Source organism: Vanacampus margaritifer, chromosome 6, assembly GCF_051991255.1.
Source record: "Vanacampus margaritifer isolate UIUO_Vmar chromosome 6, RoL_Vmar_1.0, whole genome shotgun sequence".
Classification (NCBI taxonomy): Eukaryota; Metazoa; Chordata; class Actinopteri; order Syngnathiformes; family Syngnathidae; genus Vanacampus; species Vanacampus margaritifer.
This window is the reverse complement of record NC_135437.1, coordinates 13,375,284-13,399,341: the sequence shown is the minus strand read 5'-3', so window position 1 is coordinate 13,399,341 and position 24,058 is coordinate 13,375,284. Positions and strand designations below refer to the sequence as shown.

Sequence of the window (24,058 nt, the reverse complement as noted above, 5' to 3'; positions counted from 1 at the left end):
TATTCTGAGGAATCGAAAGTGAGTTTGCGATGGGGAAAGGGAAGCCGTCAGTTCAACTAAAAGCCAGGCGAAGCGGCTGCCTTTGATCAAGTGCGAGGGTGGATTAGAGCGGATTCTCCACAAGTTTCACTTAAATCGCAATGAGGGTCGACAGTCGAAATCCACATATAAACCCGCACAGCAAAGATTATCGAGATAAAGGTTTAACTCAACACGTGTTTTGCTTTTTCTTTAGATTTAGTAAAATAATCACTATTTTACTGTTTCATTCCTAAGAATGATGTTGTTATTATTATTAATGTAAGCCATTGTAACATTATGCATGTTTAAACATTACATTTAATTTAAAATGCATGAAAATTTGAGAGAAAAAAAGTTTAAAGGATCTTTGTGCAGTTTGTCACTTTTTTACTACAGCCTCTATGTCAGGCTCGTTCATGGTGTGCGTGCGAGTACGCGCACAATCTTAAAGCGAGAGCCACAGCTGACAGACGAAGACATGACTTCAAATGAGGTAAGAAAAACTCTGCTTACCAAAGAAACTGGAGTGTGAGGGTCCGCACACTCTACTATAAATGGAAGATAAAAGCTGATAGCTGCAGTCAGGGCTCTTCGTACTCATCTGTGCATTGGCGGAGCATGCATGATGTAGAAAAAGCTTTAATATTAACTTTTTAAACGGCACAATGCACCTTTAAAAAAAGGATAAAAAAAATGAATGGAATTTTAAACAAACTGCGTACACAGCATACATTTAGTAAATTTAATTCAGTGTCATGTACCACTAAAGGGAGCCATCGAACCACACTTTAGGAATCACCGCTTGATTCCAGCGATAACTACAATAATACCAACAAAACTAGTAGCTCGCATTCATTTTTCACTTTTCATGGGACCCAAGGACACAGGGTAATCATCCATTCATCCATTTTCTAGAACACTTATCCTGTCCAGGGTTGCCAGGAACGGAAGCCGACCACGAAAAGCAGACTGCACACTGAAATGGTCGTCGGTCAATTGTCTATCAAAATGTTAAAAATTAAATATTCACACATTCACACCGTCGCTGAGTCAATGATTTGTGCAAATAAATCAGGCAAATGATCTGCTTCACAAATACTTCAAGTGGAAAATATTGAAAATGATACAGTGTGTGTAATCATGAGGGAATAATATTATTGAAATGTAATGCTGTATACTTGAGTGAGCAAAGTATAAAAGGTGAGTAGTTTCAACTTTTTGTAACTGTTAAAGTGTTACCTAAAATGTCATCTAACAGCTAAGGCCAGATTTCAACAAGATCCCAAATAGAGGATGCTAAATTTTGCGTTCACTCACTATCAGATTGCACACGCAGTTGGCAACAGGTGTGAAAGTGAGCATGTTTTTAAAAAAGGGGTTTGCACATGAGGTTGTTTTCATCATAGAACATTTGGTTGAGAACCGGAAACGCAAAATAAAGTTTATTGTATACTTGCGTTGTTGTGTCTTATGGGTTGTGTCAGGTGAATTATAAACAGTCAAATTGACTTTGGGCCATTTGAAAACGTGTAAATAGATTAAATTGGCTACCTCAGGCAGTGCAAACACAGCCACTATTGAGTGGACAACAGTCGATACGTGTCATCTTCGCCGCCACTCTCCTTTACTTATAATGGATGTTGTTGAAACGAGCAGGTCGACAAAGGCGAGGGTTCATATGCCAGGTGAGGACTTTTAACCAGTAAAAATTGTGATGTTTTCGTCCGACAGAAGCCCTGCGGTTTATTTTGAACTTTCAGTGTCACGCCGTCAACAAGGAAAAAAAAAAAAGAAGTCTGGCGTGGCAGTGTATTATGTCTGCGGGGGCGGACTGATGAGACCGGCATTCACACGCTGTTGTTGCGTCGTCAATCACCCTCGCGTATATACAGTAAATGATTTTTCAACGCGCAGTCGGCTGATGGATAAGCAGAGCAACAGGAGGAGGTGGAGGACTTCTCCGCTCGCTTCAAGGTGAACAGAAGATGCCGACGCGGCCTCTCTCTCGCCGTTCCGCGCGCGTTTTCCATTTGGCCGCTAAAATGATGCGCCCCGGGCTAAAGCCGTGATGGATTCCCCCTCATGGCGGCTTCCCTGCTTTCAAAGGGAAGATGCGAGAGGAGAGGAAGCCGAGTCATGTGTTGAGTGAGAAGCTGTCAGGAGATGCTGCACCTCTTCATCAGGCCTGGTGGTCCTTCCGCTGCTGGCAAAAAAACAACAACAACAAAACGGCAAGGTGGCATCTGGGTTCCCTACTTGATACCCTCCAGCTTATATACAGGTGAGCCACACGGGGGCCGATGAAGAGGAAAAACCTGAGGGATCCGTTTCCACCAAACGCGTACATTTCATTTTTGGGTGAAAAGTGGAACTGAAATAATAAATCATTTTTATGAAGCCACTCTGATCAAATTTAAGACCCCGATTCAATGAATGGGACCACAAGGAGTGATTTGGCTAAATAAATCACAATATTTTACCAACCCCTAATAAATTCTCAGATTCTTTTTTATCTGTGGAACCAATTTTTTATTTATGATATACGACACCGACACAACTGGAAACACCGACACAACTGGAAAACAGTCGGCAGTTCCGCCTAGTCCAATGTTGGTTATGTTAAAATGCAAACAACACTTTCATATTTTGTCTGTGATATTTTGACCAAGGGATTTAAAGTGTTATTTTTAACGATAAACAAGGTCTTTATTTATAAATAAATAAATAAATAAAATATAAATAAATAAATAAAAGTATATCGTATCGTATTTTTGGAAAATCTCATTTAAAGCTTCCTGTGGACATTCTGTGTTTTGTGTTGGGTTCTGCTGGGTTATGTTGACAATCAAAAAGGACTGTTATACGCTATTTATTGCTTGAATAGGACACACGATCACAGCAACAAATCTAATTTAATGGATGTTTGGCGCCAGTCACCAAATTTGGCCAAAGGATTGGTAGATCAGGCCAGCCGAATCTAGGATTACCATGGACCACTGTTGTTTCATTTAGCCACACCACGGAAATGCTGACTGGCCAGCAGTGCAGCACAAATCACAGTTCTGCCACTTCTCAGTTCACACGCCATTGAATTCATTGATACATTTTAGGATTTGTTTAGAGAGGATGAAATGAGCTAAACTAAAAGTACTATGACTTCTCCAGATAAAAAAAGACTGTGTATAAACTAGCATTGCAGTCATGCACATAGTCAGCTGAATCCCTCAAAAAAGACATATTTGTTTGCTCCAAGGCAAGTAATGGTATGCTATTGCTAGCTCATTAACTAAAAAGAAGTAAGTTACTCGCTGAGCTAAAAAGGTGCACTAATTGCTCATGGTTGGAATGTATGGCTCTACATTTTTATTTAGAACCAGACGTGCAATTTCTGGAGAAATTGTGTGTAAATGTTGAAAGCTGAATGCTAATATTTGAATGCATGTGGGATGCTTTTTCATAACAATGTGAAATTACATTTAATATTATGGGTGTTAAGTAATTGTACAATGACTATTATATGAAATTGAAGTTGGAATAAAATCCGTTCCAAGCGGGATTTGAACCCTGCTTGACCCGGCAGTAGGCGTTTGCTTTAACCACTACACTATTGAGGACTTTGTATTGAGTAATGCAGTATAATACTTAAATCTGCCATGGAATTTGCTGAATCCTATGTGAATTTTGTAATTGAAAATAAGGGATAATATAAGGAAAAAACTTACATTGGATATAATGGATATAATGGATGATAAATTACTGTACAATAATTATTATATGAAGTTTGAAGATGAGGAATAAGAAAAATTATGACCAGGGAGATGTGAATTTTTGGAGCAAGTTGAAATAGTGTAAATCGGATATATTATTTCAGCATTCACACAATAACTTAAGTGGACATTGAAAATAATGGTACAAGACGATTTCATAGCTATCTCGTGACAAAGTAGCCACTTCGAAAGCGATGGACTGCGAACCAAAGCTCCCCCCACGGGCATGTATAAAATGTTTGCTTGAGTTGTTTTTGAGTAATTTAGCAAAACATAATGGCTAGCATCAAAAGAGCAAGTTTGTGCCATTAATCTGAGCAACAGAAAAGCCAATTGACAAGCCAGTCCCACAATGATAATGCTAACAATGTCTGAGTTTCACCTCATCTAAATTTGAATCAACTCACCTGTCTAAATGTAAATGACAGAAAAGAAGACGAAGACGCCGTTTCGTCTTTCAGGGAAGCAATTGACCTCACGTAACATCTTATTTTCCACTGACAATTCATACATTCAAACTAGTATGTCGGTTGAGAAAAAGGCTAAAATCATCATTCAAGCCATTTATCGTGTTTTCTCAATCCCTCTGCCGCTTTGCGCTGCTCAAATGAAATCTAAGAATTGGTTCACTGGTGGTGTCATCTGAGTTATGCCAACTGGAAATATGTGACATCATGGTGGAAAGGTCTATAGGCCAATTGCCTTTTGTTTTGTAATAGTAGGAGAGCTAATCAACTTTAAAGGACTTTGCTCCTTCATATCAGCGTTGGGTTTGATTTGTTGCATTATTTCCTTGCAGCGCTTTATGTTGGATGCCACCTTCAAAAGGCGCGCGGCAATCCCTTCTACCGCCTCTGTCCCTGAATTTAATTGCGTCAGGTCAATTGATCTCGTGAATTTGCGAACAGCAAAAATTGCGGGGGAGTCACACGGCTAAAGGCAGCGCAACTCCTGGGAGAGCACACGCTGACTAAAAGTTGAAAGCATCCCTCCAGTGACGAAAAGGCCGAGAGAATGAAAGATGAAAGAAAGTCCATGCTAATTTACTCCGAGCCGTCATACGCAATCTTTCTCTCTACACTCGCACACCTCCTGTGGTGCCGTGTTCTCTATTCTTTGGCACCCAAGCACAATTAACCTACAGACGCTGTGGGTGATCCGATGGAAATATTTACTTTGAACGGAAGAAGCAATTTGTTCATGTTTGTGATGAGCCCTTCATTTCACGGCATTAATAATCCATAGTATGGCGGAAAACAAATCCAAGGCTAATTTTAACCTTCAGAGGGCCTTCAAATATAGACCCTCATTTATCCCTAATGACTATTTTAAGACGTTATTATTGAATTAGTTAATAGCGCAAAGGGTGAGCTTCTAAGAGTAAAGGCTTCTGAAGTTGAAGCTGTAGACATGAAAGACACATACATACACACACCATTACCCAACATCACACAGTCATCATTTCAGTTGGAAGGTACTCCTGCAGATAGCAGTGTAAGGTGTAAAATGTTGCTGCATGCTTTGAATAATGAAAAAAATTCAACCTACAGAAATTGCAAATTTTAAGACAGCAAAGTGAACCTTCGCATTTCGTCGGGTTTAGGGACTAAACCATGACACGAATAGCAAAAAAAAAAAAATTACAATAAATGAAAATAATGGACAACATGCCACTAAAATGGTTAGAATTGCCTGTATTAAGAATTGAAACTCTACATACAGTGTACCCAAAACTACGATCTCAAAACACTTGAATATAGATTTCAAAACATCTGAGGACATTAAACAGATGTTTGCCCTTTTATTATAATCTTAATTCATTTTTGACTCAGTAATACATATTGCAAATTTGACCGTTATTTATTCAACACAGCCAAACTGGCTTGAAAATGTCTGGCACAAAACATCTCTTCAGGGTTAAAATTTCCACACAATGATTTATTGGATACGCGTGAGGTAAGGTTTTGAGCCGAGGACAAATATTTACCTCATTCTTTCATTTTGGTTTTGGTGAGAGCAGGAAAACGTCATGCTGTGCCAAAACCAAGCACAGAGCCTTTGCAAGCAAACTCCCAAGACTGAAGAAGCGTCCAGTTTTGTGGACACTGCTTAAACACAAACACAGCTTGTTCTCCAAGCCTACAAGACATCTGAATTACTGTATTTGAAGACCGTATTTTCAAAGGCTTCAACTTGCTCACTGACAGAAATCCCGAACAGGAATGGTATTTGTCAAGTTGCACTGCAAATGCACAGCATTCAAATGCTTTATGGCCAAACATACCAAAAACGGCCCAATTAGGAATATATAATATGCCATGAGAGACGGTTAGAAGGTAATCATCACCCCTTCACCCCAAATACATGACATCATGACTTTATCGTTATTTTAAAATAAACACAGCAAGACCAAATAAATCCAGTGGGCAACATGCAAGCAAAGTGCCGGGCCTTGACAGTATTGTTGGCCGGCATGGCGGCTCGATACAAATGATTTAGTTTGAAAGCTTTACTCCAGAGAACAATCTCTCTGACAGCGTCAAGAGAGGAAAGACAGAGAAAAAAAGACGATGGCAGTACTTAACATCTCTCCCCATCTTGAGAAATGTCATGCAAATAGATGATGCGCAATCCCACTCAAACGTTGGCCCGCAAATCACTTAATGCAGCGGGGTGGAAATGGATGGACATTTGCGAGTTGAAGCTTTCGAGATGGCCAGATTGCTCCCGTGTAATTCCGCTCCGTGCTCTGCCAAAAAACCTTAAACATTTGCGGCGATGATTTCAGAGATGGGGGAGAGAAGGAAGAGAAAAAAAGGCACAAAAATAAGTGCTCTGCCTCGCGGCTTTTCACCCATTTGTGGTTGAATTATTTTTAACTATAGCAATCCATGAGAAACGGCGAGCAACAGAGAGAGAGAGAGTGCCAGAGAGAGCTGCTGGATTATTGGCAGCTTGTAAAATCCCATCAGAAAAGATGAGGAAGAATCAGATCATGTCGTGTTACATGGTGGGACTAGACTGACACACTGTAGAAGGCAGATCCCCACCGAGGCTGAAGGACTGCAGTTTGGATCCGTGGAAAACAGCCATCTTTTGCAGATGTCTAACAACGACGACATGGCTTCATTCACTGAGAAGTCATGTTCTAAAATATCACCCAAAGGGAAAAAATAATAATCTGCCATTCGCTACCATAGCAGCTCCATGTTGGAGAACAAGAGCGGTTGCACATTGTCCACCGGCTCTTAGTGTACTCTTTGTACTGTTAAAAAAAAAAACACACAACAAAACGGTGTTTATTGGGCATCTTTACCGTTAAAAATGTGTCAAATCCGTGGAATTACGTTCACCCGTGTATAATACTCTCCCCAAAAATCACCCTTAAAAACAGTTTTCTCTGTATTTATGTATAATATGATCGCCCCAATTTGCAACAAGTTGGCAACTATGCTTGTATTCTAAACATCAGCTCATCACATTACTATTAATATTCAATATGTTCCAAAGTTGATTCATTAAAGCAAAGTGAGGACTAGCTTCAGAACTAAGTGAGGGAGAATTAGAGTGCATGTATGCACCTGAACCCGTATTCAGTCACACGCTCAAAACATGACATTCTTTGTCCAAGCTTGCCTATACAGTGTAATGTTTTGGTTGGGACACCAAAACTACTTTTGCATTCAACATCTATGCTTCATAAATGAAAGGAAAGGAGGAAGCATTGTCAGTCATTTGTTCAAAACATTCTGTTTATTAGCCAAGGTTGCTGGTATGTGGTTCATTAGAACAAAATGATGATTGTTTTTTGTTTTCAACAACTCTGCTTCAAAGCAAACAATCTAGGGCAGGAGGAAGGACATGTTTGAAACAGTCAACCATTCAAAATATTAAGCATATGGGTAGTCAAAACAAAGTGCCAGCTATGAGGTATTTTTTATTTTTTTTATTTGTTTATTTGTCTTTATTGTCTTTGCTCATCTTTAAACTAAAGTGACTACGAAAGGAAGAAACATGCATTGTGAGGCTTCTGTTCAAACTATTACATTCTTTATCCAAGGTGGTCAGCACATGGCTCATTAACACAAAATGCCGGTGATCATATTTTGTCTTTGCTCATCTACAAAATGAACTGGCTAGAGGAGGGACACACATTGTCTTGTCACATTGCGTTCATTGTCAGTCATCCCCTCAAAACATTTCAGCTTCTTTATCGATTTTGTCGGCATTAAGTTTATTAATACAAAGTACTGCCGATCGTCTTTTGTCTTCCCAAACTGTGCTCATTGTTAAAATAAACGGGAGAAGGAAGTGCATGTTTGTAACGGTACCTGTGTTGTCAGCCACCCGCTCAAAAAAATATGATTACAATTATTATCCAAAGCTTTTTGGTATTTGGTTCATTAAAACAAAGTTATGACTACAGACGCTCCCCTGCGCATGTCAAAAAATGTTCGGAAAGAGATGCTGTAAGTTAGATTTTTTATTGCGCACCTTTTCCCGAGTACTGTAGTGCTTCTTTCCGCCGCTAATACCGACGCTTGGCGCTGTGAGAGCTCACCCAGCATTGGAGGCTCAGCAACGTGTCGAGGAGGAGGAAGAAGAAGAAACGCCTGTCGCTCATAGATAAAGCCATCGCACTCTTCGAGCAGCAAGACCCAAATATTGAACGTTGCACAAAGGTTGCAAATCAATTGAATGATGCCATACAGTGCTACCGCATCATTTATGATGAAAAAAGAAGAAAACTGTGCAATCGTCGTTAGATCGCTTCTTTCGGCCAGTTTCTAGTAAATCCTCCAAGGAAGATACTCATCAACCCTCATCTTCTTCTCCTCGACCCTCAACTTCTTCCTACATTGATGTTACGGAGGAGGAAGTAACTTTTGAAGCCCATTCCAGCGACGACGAAGAACCTCTCATGATATAAAATCCTCCTCTTCCTCCTCCTCCATCAAATCCTTAAGCATCGAGTACATCTTCCAAAAGTAAGTTAAACTTCATTTTATTTATCTTATTACGTACATGTACATACTGTGTGTGTCTCTCGCTCTCTCTCTCTAACATACGTAGTACAGTACTGTACGTATTCTCTTTAAACATAAATTATAAGACAAAATATAGCACTGAAGCAACTTACGAACAAATTCACCTTACGAACGATCGCTCGGAACATAACTCGTTCGTAAGTTGGGGAGCGTCTGTATTGTCTTTTGTCCACGTCAACAAGAGAAGTAAAGAACATTTGTGCAACGGTACTTGTATTGTCAGTCATCCAACATTTACCAAGGTTGCCGGCATGTGGTAATCATTTTATGTCTTCATTGTCTTTTCTCACCTTCGAAACAAAGTGAGCATTCCCTTCTTCTACGAATACTTGGTTCATTAAAACAAAGTGACGGTGATTAAAAAATGAGTCAGGGTGGGAATGATTGATGGACATTTCTGGCTGCCAATGGAGATCCTTGTTTGGCTACTTCTAACAGTAAAGTGGAGATACAAGTTTACCCCCCCATCAGATAGAGATCATATCCTGTTGCTTTGGCCTGCCCGCTATACTTGTTTCCAGTCTATTCCCTTTGAGGGCCACACAATTCCCCAGGAATTAACCCCAAAGTCATTACGCCGGTGAGGGTCAGTGGATGTGAGGCATTTGTGGACAACACCAGCAGCGTTCTGGCTCCAGTGTTCCGCCTCAGGCGTCCCCTGTCCACACACACACACACACACAGACAACGATAATACCCGCGCACACACACGCACACACAGCCAACCAGGCGTGCTGCCCAGCCACCAGTCAGCCTGCTTAATAGGGATGGCAAATAGTCCCTACAGCCCTAAAGACACAATAACAGAACACATAATATTCTCTCTGTAGCTGCTTTAACAGTCTGTGAGTCCAGGCTAACGGGGCTGGAGGTTCAGAGGGCTAAACACACGCGCTCCATTTCAATTAGCGCCGTGTTCACTGGTGTGGGGGACAGGGCTGTTGCTAAAGCAGCTCCGCAATGTCACGGGTAGAAACGGTAAGTCACATGACGAGCATGGCGAGGGTTCATACCGTTTAATGACTAGTTTAGCAACATGAGTTTGACCTGCATGCGTCAAGCGTCCACTCAAATCTAGCCGCGGTTGTCAATAGTTGGTTAATTAATACAAAGTAACAACAAATAGCTTTTCTCTTTCTCATCTTGTGACTTGGGAAGGTTGACTCAGTTCAGAGAAAATAAGTATTTATTCTAAGCCTGCTCATAAGTATGCATTCATTATCTAAGGTTGTCGGCATTTGGTTTATTAAAATCAAGTAACGACTGCCGTCTCTTGTATTCACACACTTTGCTTGTCTTCAAAACAAAGTGACAATTGAAAAGGCGGGCTGAGCTCACAGGAAATATACATTCATTGTCTGTCTCTCAAAACAAACATTTATTATTCAAGGTTGTCGGTTTATTAAAATAACGACAATTGTATTCATCATCTTGGGACCAGGGTAGGCAGACTAATTTCAGAGAAATTAGTATGGTTAACTTAGAATATGTTTGTATTATAAATCGAATCCGTTGTTTTTTTTTTAATGTTAAATATCCTTTATCAGATTTGATGGTTTAGTCACACGCTGTTTCCAAAAGTATATATATATATATATATATATATATATATATATATATATATATATATCACAAAACACATTGACAGACAAAACATTTCTCGTCAGTGTTGAAAACAACAAATTCATAATCCAAGGTTATCTGCATTCGCTTCATTAAAACATAATAATGATTGGGTGTTGTGTTCCCTGGGGCGACGGGGATTAGTATGGATGCGATTGTGTCGAAGGATCCGTCATAGCTTAATGGCAAATGTACCACCTGCTTTTGACCGGCATGCATGAATCAGTTTATTAAATTAAAATAATGGCAGGGTTTTGCCAGCCATTACCACATCTTTTTATTAAGGATTCATTTCAATGAAAACACACACTTTTTGGCTATCATTAACCAAAATTATCTAGATTTAGTTCATTGAATCTAAATAATGACCATTAATGTCACAGGTAGAAACTCTGAGGTGCAGGAAAGCAAGCCAACAAATGCTGTTTGTGCAGCTTTTTTAATTGCCACCATCCCCGTTGCCCGTGTCACACCAATGACCGGCGGAGCGCCACCTTTGGTCCGACACCTCAAACTTAAACTTCATCAAGCACGTGCAGGAATAACCAATTTTCGCACACCTGCCGTGAAATGCCTTTCAATATACTCCTTGCCCGTAGCAATTTTCCCTCTCACTTGGACCGGGGTGGCAATATGAGCAAGCGGATACTCGCCCTCGGGGGCGTCATTATGCCAGACACGCGAGTAATGGAGCTCTGGGTCTACCTGGCTCATGTGGCTTTCTCATATTGAAATGGAAGCAAAAGGCAGCGCTCGGAATACTGTTAATAAAAAAAGAAAAAGCAAGAAATGCCAAGGGCTTTGCAGCGGGATTATGAGAACTGGCCAAGAGTCAGGAAAAGCAGGGAGGGGATTGGGCCCCGGTTCTTTCGTCTACTGGGCCCCGTCTGCCAGTTCCCAGAACACAAGGAGCCTTTTTTCTCCTGCCAATCACAACCAGATGTGCCCGGACTTGTGCTACCAATTCAAATCTGTCACTCTGCTCTCCAGAAAGCAACAACAACTCAGTGCTGACAAAAATACGCACACAATCTCTGGCCCGGCCCGGCTGAGGCGATGTAATCACAGGGTCCTCCCGAAAGGAATCCTGGGCTCCAATAACATGCTTTTCAGCGAGGACACGCTCGTCTCATTGGCCCGTTCTCTCCCACGGGACGTCGACTCTGCTGAGGAGAGCCAAACCTGAGGTGACAGAGACTCGAGGCTTGGAGGCGGGAAACATCCAGGCCTGACAACTGGGCGGCACCTGCGGGACATCTTCAACAGGTACGCCTTCAGCTAGAAAGCTGCATAAAAGCTGCTGTTGAGGCAACAGTCAGCCTGTGGGTGTTTTTTTTCCCTTAAATATTTAACATGAACACAATGTATGCCCTGCGGCAACCAAAAATGTACAAACAGCTTGCCAAAGTGGAGATTTTCTGACAGTGTGAAATGAAGGCATTGCAGGTGGTTACAATTAACTATTCATTTGATCAATGTGATCATCACGTAGAGCTTCCCTGAGTACTCACTAACCTCATTTTTTTTGCCTCTCCGGCCCGCCCCCGGCATCCTCTCTGCCGGAAAAAACGCTATCAGCCGCGACCATCTGTTACAGCCGCAGCAGAAAAGTGCAGAATGGAGCCGCTCGAAAGTCGTCTGGCTATTGATTGCGGACAAGACGCTGCGTTACAGCGTGCCACCATTTCATATCACATCATGGAATTGCTGCTGCTTATTACATTGATCTGATTAGATTTGCTTTGCACAAGTGAAGGAACATAATACATATTAGGACACAACTGTTAGCATGTTAGCAAGTCATTCGAAATAGTACCTAACCACAATGCACAATGTACACAATAAATGCCACGCGGCATTGATCGGATTTTGCTGTTATAGGGCAGTGGTTCTCAACCTTTTTCCAGTGACCTGTGAAATATTTTTTCAGCCAAGTACCCCCTAACCAGCGCAAAGCATTTCTGATTGAAGAAAATAGATTATTAAATTAAATTAAGGTTTGTGCACATACAGATTATTATCAACATAAAGTGTCATCTTTTGGGATCATAGTAAAGCTCTGTTCTCAAAAAGAAAGAACTGAATTTGAAATAAAGTTTTCAAGTGATTGACAGGTGATTCTAGGTGGCATATGACAAGTGGTGGTACGGGGGAATGCTGGGTTTTTAGGACACTGAAATGCAATTGCCTACTTAATATGAAATTAATTTTATGAATTTATATGTTTTTTAGAAATATTTACATATACTTTTTAACTATATTTTAAAATCTTTCTCAGTTTTAATCTTGTTTGGCTAAATGTTTGCATACAAACTGTTAGCATGTTACCATTCCAGCAATTGTCATCCAAAATAGACTTTGATGACTGGGCAAATCCTTAGTGCTGGTTTCAGCTGTCTATTTTTCCAATACCCTAGCATACTGTTAACATGTTAGCATTTTAGTACTACTTATTTATTCGGCCATATGGCACAATGTTGCATCCTTTTCTTCTTAACTGGTTGCTATATTGTTAGCATACCAACTGTTAACATGCTAGAATGGATGCTTCCTTGGAAAATGTTAGCATATATTCATCTAAGTACAGACATTTAAAACATCAAATATGTATAAATCCTTCAATCTGCCTTAGTGCTTTCAGTAGTCAGGCTGCTGTCTCGTGTTAGCATACATACTGTAATGAGAATGACTAAGGTCCAAACAAAACAATAAATATAGCCCAGTAACAAGATGTATTGACACTAAACTGATAAGTAGAAGAAGTGGAAGTAAAAGTAAATATATTTATTGATCTGGTGTTTAGAATGCCCATAAAAACATCCACACATCTTATCAGTAGGCCTAAGTCGAAAACTCATCCTCATAAAACACTGAATTGTGTGATGTAGTGTCTTGCGTGCACAACAGCCCCAACTCAAACATTACGTTCTGTTCTCGGGAGACCAGCGAAAAAACACAACCTCCTTGGCTGAGTTAATTAAACACAGTGTGTATAGTGTCTGGCAAATCCCTCATGTCTCACCCTTGAAAAGAATCATGTCACAACAACAACAGCTGTTGCTCACACACTGTGGGCCGTCTAAAAATAAACGATTATTTTCTTAAACATACCAAGCGGCAATCCAAATGCTAACATGAGGAAAGTTGATTAAACACAGAAGAAAGGCACGCTTGAATAACACAAACCCAGCCAAGGCTCACTGAGAAAAGCAAGTTATGCGCCTGCAGTAGATAGTCAGTAAAATATCCTTATCACATTTATGTACAACCTCCTTTCCCCACAAGAAGCCTTTTTAAGCGCCGCGCAAGAGCACAAAAGTGTAATCGGCATACGGAAACGGGTGGCAGGGGATAAAAAGCGTCGCCATACTTTGTGGGTGTCCTGCGCCTGGAGCAGAAGACTCCATCTGTTTTCAAGGGCTTCCACTTAGACGCATGGACCTCATTATTTCCAACATGCAAGGCCCATATTCCATATGAATATCTATTACGAGGGAAAGCGTATTAGGTTGCGACGCAATGCTCAGCCAGCAAAACGCTGTTAAGACAGCGAAGCGACATGGAGCACTTAGGAGGCAGCGCATTAAGAGTGTGGTGTAGCAGGGAGGCAAAGAGCGGCCATTTGTTGCGGGAGGGGCTGGTGGCGGCAAGGGGGCCTCACATCACAGGCCCCCTCTTTAGGAGATAGTCCATTGTGGCCGACTGTACAGATCGATGAATCAGGTCAATAGATCATTAAGCAATCCCCTATGTGCCTGAAATAACACAAAGATGAGAGTGGAGATAAGAGCTCGGATCAATGCTCTGGACAGATGAGAGGTGGACAGAGGCTGGAACATGGGAGTGAGGGGATGGACCCATTTAAGGGACGCATCGAATGTATTTTCCGTGTGTTCGCATTAGGAAAACTGATAGGAGATTGTCCTCTAAGCCTCACCCCGAGATGGAGACTGACCAATCACAGTGCAGCATCGAAAGAAGGCCTGACAGTGTTTATCTGGCATGTTTCTGTTTTGTTTGTTTCTAAAACTAAAACTAAAACTAACGCAAAAGGGTCATAAATAAATGAATGGCTGGATAATACCGTGGTATTGTTAGCTCAAAATGCTAATAGTCTACCATGTACAATTTGGAAATGCATCATGAAAGGACTAAGATGAAACTAATTTACTGAAAACACTGATCTGAATGAAGTGACTTTCAAATGCATTTAAAAAAAAAAATCATATATTGGCACTAAATCGGAATAGAGCATGTAAACTTGTGTAAATAAGGCCTTTGATGTCCATTATTTCAGGAATTGTACAGATTTCCGTCTACGAGACATTCCGGGAATTGTGGGAGGGTTGGTATCTGTGCCAGCTGGGGAAGACACATACCAACAAACAAGGGACGATTATCGGATGTCCCCAAAAGATTATCCTGACCGATTAGGCTGTGGTGTGATAAGCGTGAGATTTTGTAGCCCACATTCTTAGAAAATGGTCTGGGCTGACTATCGTAAATGCTACACCTATTGAATACTTCAAATCGCAAATTTTTATATACGTGATCTTTAAACTTGGGTTGTGACGTGAAACGTAAACACTAGCCAATTAGGATGCTCGGTGAAGCTCACGCTGTTGCCAGGCAGAAATAAAAAAGCAACAGTTTGTGTTGAGTATTTGTATAACGAGTCTCACAAGTCATTCCCTACAATAAAGATGACAAGGAGAAGAGTTTGAGAGTTACAAAATAACAGCCTAGCATCGTCTAACTCTTCTACTACTACACTTTCTTATACTATCCCGTAATCTAGTGACATGCTGCCTCTCACAGGTCAGTCTTGTTACTACAACAGACATCTGGTTTGCGACGAACACTCAAGATTTTCAGTAAAATATGGTTATGTGGCGTGGTGTGCTATGTTGGCCATCTTCAATACAGAACACACTATAACCACACATTTTGAAAGTCGGTATGTGTGTACCTCATTAAAGTCGGGTTTACACCTCTGCAAGACTGAAGCCAATGGAACTTAATGCTCTGATGTTTTTAATACATCAATGCCTGGGCATGGTTTGAGGACCAAACTGCCTGCATGGTTGGAGAGCGATGAGGGGAAAATAGCATATTTATTTAGTCATGACCAGGATGGGAGGTTAAGGTGCGCCAGGTGGCGAGCACCTCCGTTTGTGGAGGTGGGCGGCGAGCTCGGGACTGGGGTCTGTACAAAATGTGTCAGGCCGAGACGGAAGAGAGTGTTAGAGCGGCAAATGGGAAAGCACAGCTGGATGTAAATCACATAATCCTTCTCGACTGGGGGGCAGCGGTGCACTGATTGCCTTCTTTAAATTCGCTAATACTGATCATTCTGTCTGGTTAACTCATTAGCATGTGCAGTTTGTCTGGCAAACCACTTACACCGACTGGCACACGTTACTACTCTAAATGTCCCCTAAGCTAAAAAGCATGGATTAAAAAAAAATATGCTTATATATCGCATAAGGACGTAATTATGCACACAACACAACTTTATATTGACTAAAGCTGTTAAATAGCATAGCAGCATTAAATGTCCTGACTAATGCTCATTCATAATCGAAAAGGTTACCATCTAAAAGGTCAGCGTCAATGTTTACCAGACTTTGTCTTTTTAAAAAAGAGAAGTTGAAATATTGATTTATAAATAGAGAAAGCATCAAGCTTCTTTTGAATTGATTTGGCGACTCATCATAAAAAAACATCATCAAATCTTTAAAGTTGTAGCGGGGGGGATGGGGGGGGTGCTTGCTCTAAGCGTGCCTCTGGGCACATTTCTCCTCACTCTCATATTTAAATACAAATAATACGCAGTGTAAATTCAAAACATTTTGTTTCATGACAACTTCTTCTAATTTCAAAACTATAAAATATATATATTTTTTTAACTCAACCTTTGAGGACACCTTGAGGACAAGCAAGGATTAACAAGCTAGCTAGATAGCTAGATAGCTAGCTAGCTAGCTAGCTAGATAGATAGATAGATAGATAGATAGATAGATAGATAGATAGATAGATAGATAGATAGATAGATAGATAGATAGATAGACTCTCTCTCCCCCTCTTTCTAGCAATCCATCCCAGAATCTAACTAGCAGTATCTATCAAGCTATCTTTTAAATTGTACGACATTAGCAGCACAGGTAAATCTCTGGGGACCGGAGCTTCCTGCCTGATTCAGGCCTGTACTGATTCTACTCTTCTCTTCTGGCTATCAGGGCCTGCCCACTGGGGAAGAAGCAAAAAACTGGCGAGGAGAGAGAGTGGAGACAAGTGGTGGGCCGCCATAAGCAGACGCTCCACCCTAAAGAGGAACAGCACGGCCGCCCCGGCGGACATCTGTTTGCACAGGTGTGCTCACCCAATGTGATTAAGCCCGCCGCCGCACACACATTACCCGAGCGACGGCGCGCGGCTACGCCAAACCAACTCTGGTGGGGTGGCGATGTTTGGAGGGTGACATTTGGGGGCACAGATGGAACTGATTGGAGTTTGAGGACGGAGCAAGCGGAGGAGAAAATGAAGGGACGGAGGGAAAAAAAAGTTTGCATGGTAAACCACATGAGCATCACCAGCACATGCAGATGCTCCTCTTTTGATCCTCAAAAGGCCGGCAGAAAGCCACATAAATGCTTTTAAAACGGCAGCGTGTGCATATAGAAAATGACAGCTTGGGAGAAAAGTGGCTGGTCTCAAGCCATTCATCTATAGAGCTGCTTATGGAATACAATAGATGCCCACTGAGCAGTCGCTTGGTCGTTTTTTTTTCCCCTTTTTTTTTTGTTACATGCAAGCAAGCGTCAGATTCAGTGCTGCTCTAGTGAAGCAGCAAAAATTTTAAAAAATAAAAAGGAGCTGCTGTAAGTCACAACTCAAGCCCAGACGTTCACACTGACTGACCTAAGTCACTCCAGTTCCTGTCACTTACTAGGCCACGCCCCTTAAAAGCACATATCCAACAAACATTAATGCTATATGTACAGCAATTACACCTTATAAAACCGGTTTATTTCTCCATATTAGAAATGATTTGATATAAAAGTAATCATGAGTTGCAAGCGTATATCAAGGTAGCACTAAAGTTTAAACTTTAAGTCTTCCACAAACTAAGATCCCAAAACACTTGGATATTACTTCCAGCTCATCTTACAACATTATCCTACAAAAAAACATCACTCAGCTGGACAAAAACATAAATATGAGAAGAAAACTCTCTGTAACTTCAGCTAACAACGTGGGTTAACAGTTAATAGTTGACATGTATCACTACGACACCAATTACCTAATTTCTTTTCCATCTTGTAGTGTAAAATAGCGGTCTATAAAAAGAGATCCTTAGCAAAGTACTGTATTCTTTGACAAACCAATGTAAGGCAATTTTGTGTATGGTCTTCTTCCACAAATATTAAATTGTCTTTAAGATCCAGGTCTCCTAGATTTTAATTGTTACAATAGAAAAAAACATGAATAGGTGAATTCATGACTTTATGCTTTAACATGCTTTAAAAGCCAGTGTGTGCTTATACAGAAAACAACAAGTAGGAAAAAGCGGCTGGCCTCAAGCCATTTATCCAAAGTGTGGCCTATGGGATATACTGGAGGTGAGCAGCGGCTTTGGAAGAGTGTTGGCCACTTGGAGCCTCAACACACCTGTTTCCACAGCGACCAGCAGAAAGATGGATTCCGCTCACACCGGCGGGCTGCTTCATGCTTTAATGTAAAGCGACAACATGCCTGAATTCATTTGTCGGAAGAAGAAGAAAGTCCTCTCTTGAAACAATTAATTCAAAACAAGAGGAAAGCCAAAGCAATTTTCTTTATTTATGTTAGCTACGCTCAACCGCTCTACTCTTATACCGCCACCAAATCGTAATTCAAGTGGGTTGTTTTTTTCATTTCAGATGACCTCACCGCGTGGCAGCAACAAGAAAATCTTGAACAAACGAGAAAGAAAATCCTATTTCACAGCAGCCAGAAAGCGACTAGGCAGGGGGAGAATCTTCTCAAAGAGAAATTGGAGCTTCGAATATAAAGACGCTCACCCCAACATATCCCTCCTTAAAAAAATAAGAAACAGAGGAGCAGACAGATTTAACGCTAAATCATCCCCACTGTACCACTGCAAAAGCTTACCTCACACTGACAACTTGAAAGGAGGATCTCTTGGCGGTTTATTAGTGCTGGTAAATATCACTTTGCTTGTGCCTTTAAAACTTGTACCTGTGACTCAGACTGAATTTTTTTTTTTTTACAGATCTGTGGCTGACAAGGAAAGGGGAAAAAGCTCCTCCTTTATATCGTCTTTTTATCTTTTCATGTCGCTATCAAAGGATTGTACAACAGGTAAAAAGGCTGGATTTACATCGCAGGTCTACCTAAGTGTCCAATATATTTCCTTATCCGACTTTTTGTTTGCTGTAAAACTGCTTTTGTATAAAAACATGCTAATTGTGTTACCTGAGTGTATAAAACATCCCAATTGTGTCACATAAAAAAAGTGTGTGTGTGTGTGGGGGGGGGGGGGGGGGTGTGCAGCGCAACACTAAGCCAGCAGTAGCACAGTAAACAGGCTAATGTTAGCCACAGCTGCTACATTAGTAGCATCATAGCATGAGTTTTTTGTAATAGAATGCTATAACACAAAATGTATCAGTTTGAAGATTTATTTTACAATCAATTAAAAGTCCAAAAGAGGTTCCAAACACTTGTCAAGCAGTAATCCAGATACTTCTGCATCGCGCCCAGTTGTTAGCAAACAAGGCATGTTTTTGTTTTTCTCAAGGTGGATATTCCAAAAATAGTGAGCAAAGCTCCTGAATCCCAAGCAAACCTGTCAAGGTGAGGCTGAAGGGGTGTGTCGTGACCAGAGTGTCCTGTGACAGCACGGCAAATTGACACCTCTGTCACGCGCAAGGTGGTTTGTTAAAAAAAATAAAAAATTGCACACTCCCCCTCCAACAGCAAAAACACACTGGAATTGTGAAACTTGGGAGGAAAACAACCATCTGAATTGTGTCCCTTAGGATAAAGAAATTTGGGTCGCCTGGCAGCAAATAACATCAGTATTGTGTCACCTGGGAGAGAAAAAATTACATCAGAATTGGGCCTATGGGGAGAACGAAATATTGTATTGCTTAAAAGCCAAAAAAAAACATTGAAGTTGTACTACTTCGAGGCATAACAAGTAGTGTGGCAGGGATTAAAAAGTTTAATTGTAATTAATCGCATGACTTTCATAGTTAACTCACAATTAATCGCAAATTTTATATCTGTTTTGAACGTACAATAAAATCTACAATAAAATATATTTTTTAAGTTTTCAAAATATGCCTGTATCTTTTAGTCATTAATAAAATATATTAAAAAACAGTAAAAAAACGAGTGTGATATTGATTTGTGTTGAGGTAATTTTTTTGCCACTACATGGCATAATTGCATTTGTAAGACATTGGTGACAGATCTGTGCATTTTCCTTTTCATATTAAGAGCTATCTAATCTTTAACATGAAGTAACTTGTGAAATTCTGCACATTTTTTTAATTGTAAAATACAACTTGACCCCAGTCTCCACAAATATATGCATCATTATTAAATTCATTACTGCTAAATTATGACATGGACCTGTCTGCTGCGTTGTGACTGAAATCCCCCCAGTACAGGCTTTCCAAGTAAGGGGCTGTCATTAATCGTGCGTGAAAAAAAATTTGTGGTGTTAAAGGAACTTTAAATTAACTCAAAATTAATGCACTAAAAACATCTGGATTGTGTCATTTGTGCCATGTAGTGTGAATCCATCTTAAGAGTATGATCGATGCGTCTGTGTGCGGAGTTACTGTGACTCTCTCTGACACAAAACTGCAGGAGACAAACGCATTTTATTGGCTGACCACACATGCGGTCTCTATTTCGGATTCCGTCTGCCATCGATCGCACTCCCTATCCCCCTCAAAAACACTTCCCACAACTATAAGCGTCTCCAATCTGTTCTCACTTCGCAACTCCCGGCGAGCCCCAAGTCCGCGTGGGGTTCCGCATGCGCGAAATGTGAGAGATGTACTGTATATATTTGCAAGCGCTAACGCTAGTCTGTGCTGGCTTTTGGGCCAGCATCAGACAGATGGTTCTGTGAGAGGCAGAAGATCAGAAAAAACGCTTGCTCCCTCTCACCCGGTTGTTCTTTGGGCAAGTGCTATTTCGCAGACGAGGCACCATCAGAGCACTGCGTGGCACAGAGGAGCAACACAGTACAAAATATCCAATCGATCTAATGGAGGGCCTTATCCCACACACTGTTATCAAACGCTAGCGTGACACGAGGTGGAAGAACACAAAGATCTATAGAAATTACTTGAAGAATGCTTTTGGATGGCTGGAAATGACTGCAATGAACACACATGCTTCTGTTAGCTTACCTTGTTGCTGTGCCTCAGCTCTGGACGATGCTCTGTCGTATTCCACAATCTCCACTTTGCTGCTCTCCAAAAAAAAAATCTGAAATGACACAAATGAAAACACAATGATGTTAGCTTACCCTGTTACAGTGCCTGGACACTCTAGACTCTGTAGTATACCCCAAAGTCTCCACTTTAATGCTGCAGCGGCCCATTTCCTCACTTCGCTCTGCTTACCCCACCAACTTGCTGCCCTCATAATCCATAACAACAAAACTAAATACACATGCTAAATTGCTAACCTTATGCTGCAGTACTAAAATAAATCCACAAGATGACCTTACGTTAGCCTGCTGGTATAGCTGGATATGCAGGATGCCGCAATATTATACACCATAGTATCCACATACTGTAGCTGCAGCAGCCATTTTTCTCCCTGCCCCTCGGTCATGCTAATGTTAGCGTACACTGCACTATTATACTCTGCAGTTTCTACTTTGCTGCAGCACTCCATTTTCGCTACACCTTCAGTTTGAACTTAGCCACATACGTAGAGTGTCCGGCCTGAGACTGGGAGGTGGTGGGTTCAATCCCCGGACGGGTCATGCCAAGGACTATAAAAATGGGACCCATTTGCCTCCCTGCTTGACACTCAGCATTAAGGGTTGGAATTGGGGGGTTAGATCACTAAATGATTCCCGAGCGCGGCCTCTGCTGCTGCTCACCGCTCCGTCAGGGGATGGGTCAAATGCGGAAAATGAATTTCGCCCCACTTAGGTGGGTGTGACAATCAGTGGTACTTTAACTTTATTATGAACAGACAAGCATTCAAAAATCGAATGTTATTTCAGGTGTAAGTTGTGGGCCTCTAAAAAAATTAATGCCGGGTTACAAATGGCCCCCGGGCAGTAGATTGGACACCGATGAGCCAAACAACAAAGAATAACAGATTGGGATTTTAGCCTGCTTTGCTGTTTCACACTTGGCTCGTTATGACACCTCTTCGACAGCTCGGGTCAAACAAAGTGCAGAAGAGCTTAGCAGTACAGTCACCGCAAAGGAGGCATGCTCAAACATATTCAGACAAATGGATTTCACTCTCGAGCACAAATTCGGTTGCCGTCTAGAGATGCTGCACAGCGGTACACTCCACTTGTGTCTGACACTTTCAAATGAAAGGACAGTTTCTCCACCTGACGGAAAGCTGTTTACACAGTGAGATTCCCATTGTTCAAATGGGATATGAAGCTTCTCGTTTTGTGTACTTGTCTGACCTTTAACGGGACCGCCGGAGAAGACAAACTCTACCGTTGCAGGAGGGAGAGAGAGTGTGTGTTAAGCACTTGACGGCGCACACAGATTGCAGCGATGGCGCAGGGCTGGCGCGGCGGTCGGCGGATACAGACTGTCCGGTGACCTGGACGCTCGCCGACCTACCTGACCTTGCTGCTTTGTGCCAATCGGTAGTCCATCACCACCCAGCCCCAATCCCCAACTAAAAATACATTCAAGTGTTGAGAGTACATTAGCAGATAATGGAAAGTAGGGGGAGAAAAAAAAGATTGAATTGAATGAAGAAATGACAACGGACGGAAGATACGGGGAGAGCTTTGGCAGCCGTCCATGAAAAAGACAGCTGGCAGCGTCATCCTTCACAAACCTGGCGGCGGCGCAATCGGCACGGTGGAAGCAACCCTCCGGAGAGTTGGAGAGAAGTGGGGGAAGAGGAAGTGATGTGGGGGGGTTGTGGTGGTAGATAACATAGGCTTTAGTCTCAAGACTCCCATGCTAATTAACAAGTTCCACAGACAAGCACCCCACCACCTCCCACTTTCTTGCAGCCTGGCTGCTGCTAAAAACATGCAGGGCAGCCGGTGTCATGCTGCTGCTCTACTACTGGCCTTGGTTTGAGAATGTTGGTTTCCCAAACAAAAGTCCAAATAGTACTGTTGGAAAATATGAAATCCACGCCTCACTGAACCCAACAGTCAGAACAAGACACGCTAACGAACAACAACAGAGTAGAAAGAGAGCCTCCCCACTATTTATTTCTCTGTAAGGAAGCACATTTTACTTGAGAAAGGAAAGAAAACAGAGCACTGCAGTCAAATGGATGCTGTGGAATATAACACTGCAAAGTCCAAAGTACTCAGGCAGAGCTACAGGCTACATTTAGGTTAGTCCCAATGTGTTTACTTTTGTCGAGGTTTGTGCTTTTTGCAAGCTGTTTATTGCTACTCCCAGTTAAAAGTTGAATGTAAAAATAAACATAAGACAAACACTATTGTGACATTATGTATTTAACTAAGCCACATAACTTTGTCTAATGAAAGTCCACTAGCTTAATGTTAACATATAACTTTGTCTTATGAAAGTCCATAGCTTAATGCTAACATAACTTTGTCTTATGAAAGTCCATAGCTTAATGCTAACATATAATTTTGTCATATGAGAGTCCATTAGCTTAATGCTAACATATAAGTGTCGAATGAAAGTCCACTGAATGCTAACATCTACATTTGCCTTATGAAAGTCCACTAGCTCAATATTAACATGTAACTTTGTCTAATGAAGGTCCACTAGCTTAATGCTAACATAATGCCAAACGTTATGTCATAGGTAGGCTTACAAAACTAGCATCGACCAAATGAATGGAATTTCCATTCATTTCTATAGGAAAAGCTGATTTGAGATACGAGTGGTAAAAGAACAAATTCAACTACCAAGACATGGTACTAATGTTTTGGCAACATGGTGCAAAAGTGTTTGAGGACAGGATGAGGGCAATATGAGGGATGAGCAGGGATGAAAGGTGTTAGGAGGTCTGACGGCCTTGTCTGAAGGTGAGTCTGCTGCCCTGCCAGCCGACTGCTTGGTCACTCTGGCGCGAAGACGGACAGGGAGATGAAGACGAACGAGAAGGAGCTCGGGGGATGCTGATCACCAGCCGGCCATTCCACTTCGACGCTCGCCTCATCCAGAGCGCAAGAGACAAGGTATTGGGGCCCAATGAGGCAGGACAGGTCCAGTCATAACAATGCAAACGCAGGCCTTGGTGATGTACCATTAGTGCCAGAACGCCATAAATCAGAAGCTGCCAGTAGCAGAAAAGCAACAGCACGAACAAGACGAGTGGGTGGGAAACCAACCGCAACTCATGGTTAAAGGAACAATTCATATTTTATGT

General features: G+C 41.5%; 1 protein-coding gene across 2 annotated transcripts in view; it reads right to left on the bottom strand.

Annotated features, from left to right (window-relative positions):
• The window catches only part of plxnb2b (plexin b2b), a 194,108-nt gene that overhangs the window by 101,437 nt on the left and 68,613 nt on the right, over positions 1-24,058 (bottom strand). For both annotated transcript variants that reach the window (XM_077567540.1, XM_077567541.1), the window contains one exon: positions 20,893-20,971. The gene's annotated coding sequence lies outside the window, so the exon portion shown is untranslated. The remainder of the gene's footprint in view (positions 1-20,892; positions 20,972-24,058) is intronic.